Source organism: Cornus florida, unplaced genomic scaffold (genome assembly GCF_030987335.1).
Source record: "Cornus florida cultivar Cherokee Brave unplaced genomic scaffold, ASM3098733v1 CherokeeBrave_3.0.0_Hap2_Chr11, whole genome shotgun sequence".
In the NCBI taxonomy this organism is placed as follows: domain Eukaryota; kingdom Viridiplantae; phylum Streptophyta; class Magnoliopsida; order Cornales; family Cornaceae; genus Cornus; species Cornus florida.
In genome coordinates this window covers 15,833,032-15,835,505 of record NW_026775581.1, presented here as the reverse complement: position 1 = coordinate 15,835,505, position 2,474 = coordinate 15,833,032, and the positions used below count along the sequence as shown (strand labels likewise).

Genomic DNA, 2,474 nt, shown 5'->3' with positions numbered 1-2,474 from the left:
CTTAAGTCCCACTTCATTCATTTTTAGTTGTCCTTCCATTGGTATGCCTGGTAGCATCAATTTCAGTTTGAAATGACTATTTTACCCTTGGTTCACTTCTTTGCAGGTTAGGCATTCTTGCTTCATTTGCTTGGCTCATTTGAGTTCCATGGCTTCATGGGGAGTCATTTTGGTGCCTTAGGGATGATGTACATCTCTAATGGCCATCTTGTTTCTTTCACTTCTGCATTTCGGATCCGTTATCAGGTCATTCTTTCGGTTCATCACTGACACACCGGGTTGAAAAACTTGGGTCGTCATAAGTTGTGAACCCCCCTTTTGCTTTGAGAGATCATTATATGCCAAATGAGTATAATGCACCGACATGCATACAATTACCTCCATTTAGAGCACACCGTTATGAAATCAAACCACAAACTATTTAAATGCTTCCTAATTACCATGGGCTTACGAGTGAAGAACCTTACAAGCATTTAGATGAATTTCTTAAAGTATGTTCCACCGTGAAATACACGGACATGCTGGAAGAGGTTTTGCGATTAAAACTCTTCCCTTTCACCCTTAAAGACAAAGTAAAATATTGGTTCAACAATCTAAGGCCTTTTTCGATAACTTATTGGGTAGAGATGCAACAAGAGTTTTTTAAAAAAGTACTATCCGGTTTCGAAGACCAATGCAATGAGAACTTCAATTTGAGAATTTTCTCAAAGGGAAGGGGAAATATTTCACGAGACATGGGAGCACTTGAATGACTTTCTTAGGAAGTGTCCACATCATGACATTCCCAAATGACAATTAGTTGAATTTTTCTTTGAAAGTTTGTCGGATAATCATAAAGGAATGGTAGATACCTCTATGGGTGGTTCATATCTTGATAGGCATGAGGACGATGTATGGCATCTATATGAGAGCATGAGTGAGAATTCATTGCATCGATCCTTATCTTTCAAAAATAGTAGAAATCTAGGTGGACGGAAGAATGTTGGCTTATATCAAGTTGATCATTCCAGTGATATAGCTGCCGAAGTGAAGTCTTTATCCTAAAGGTTTGATCAATTTTTAATCAACCAAAATTCAGCGAGTCAAGTGTCTTCCTCCCCTAGTCATACTCATCATACTTCAAATGAATCTTGCATGACTTGTTCTAGTGTTTTACATTCTACTTATAATTGTCCCATGGACATGTTCAAAGTGAGCTCCATGAACAAGTGAATGCCAGTTTTGTCAACCAAGGGAATAATCCCTATGGCACTTATTATAATGCCGGGTGGAGGAACCATCCAAACTTCTCTTGGAAAAGCCAAGGGGAATGTGCAAACCCTCCCCAAAGTGGTTTTTAAGGCAAGTATGTTCCGCCCCCAATGCAAAGCTAAGGTTCCCAAGGTTATAGATCATCTTACCAAGCACCACATGGAAACCAATTTTTAACTCTCACTTTCCAAATCAATCTTCATATTCTCAAGGGAATTCAAGAAGTCTCGCAATTGAGGAGAAAGTCTTAACCGCTTTGGGTACTTTGGAGGCAAATACCCAATTACTTCATTCTTATTCCCAATCAATTGCAAAGCTAGAAACCCAAGTCGGGCAAATAGCTAGTACCTTGAATGCTAGGGAAAAAAGGCAAAAAGCCTTTGAATCTACCACCCAAGCAATTATTTGTTGTGGAGACCAATTCCTTTTCAGAAGGTCATATAATTAAGCATGTGAATGCGGTGACCACCTTGAGAAGTAGAAGAGTTATTGATAACCAAATTGGTGTTCAAAATGAAGAGAGTGAACCGAAGCAACCAAAAGTTGACACCCGTCCTATCTCACATCGTATTCCTCCTTCATTGCATGTGAAAGAACCTTTTGTTGAGAAAAATTTGAAAAATGATTGTGAAAAGATTTTTGAGCCCAAGGCTCCATTTTCGGATGCCTTAAAAGGATCCACTACACTTGAAAAACAACAAAGCAAAGCAAATTAGATAATTGATGTATTTAGGCAAGTGAAGATCAATCTTCCTCTCTTAGATGCAATTAGACACATTCCGGCCTATGCTAAATTCTTGAAAGATCTTTTCACCCTTAAGAGGAAGAACAAGAGTCAAGCACCAAAATGAGTTGTTTTGACCGAGCAAGTAAACTCCATTTTGCAACATAACACTCTCCTAAAATTCAAAAACCCCGGTTCACCTACTACTTCTTGCATTATTGGTGATCATGTCATTAACCGGGCTCTTCTTGATTTAGGAGCAAGTGTGAACCTTCTTCCATATTCAGTTAATGTTCAATTGGGCTTAGGGGACTTAAAATCGACGTCGGTGGTTTTACAACTAGCCGACTGTGATACCCCTCGATTCTAGAGCCACGGGTGATCAAGTCCGAGCACAGATCCGAAGGATATCAAACAATTAATATTTAATCGAACACAGAATACAAAATGAATTTAAAAAATAATAATAAGCTGAAGGAATACTAAATTAAAAATCCCA

General features: G+C 38.6%; 1 non-coding gene across 1 annotated transcript; it reads right to left on the bottom strand.

The window, feature by feature from the left end:
- Nucleotides 1-675: 675 nt before the first annotated feature.
- Nucleotides 676-782, bottom strand: LOC132287528 (small nucleolar RNA R71). The gene has a single exon (XR_009473057.1). It is a non-coding gene; the product is annotated as a small nucleolar RNA R71 (small nucleolar RNA).
- Nucleotides 783-2,474: the final 1,692 nt, after the last annotated feature.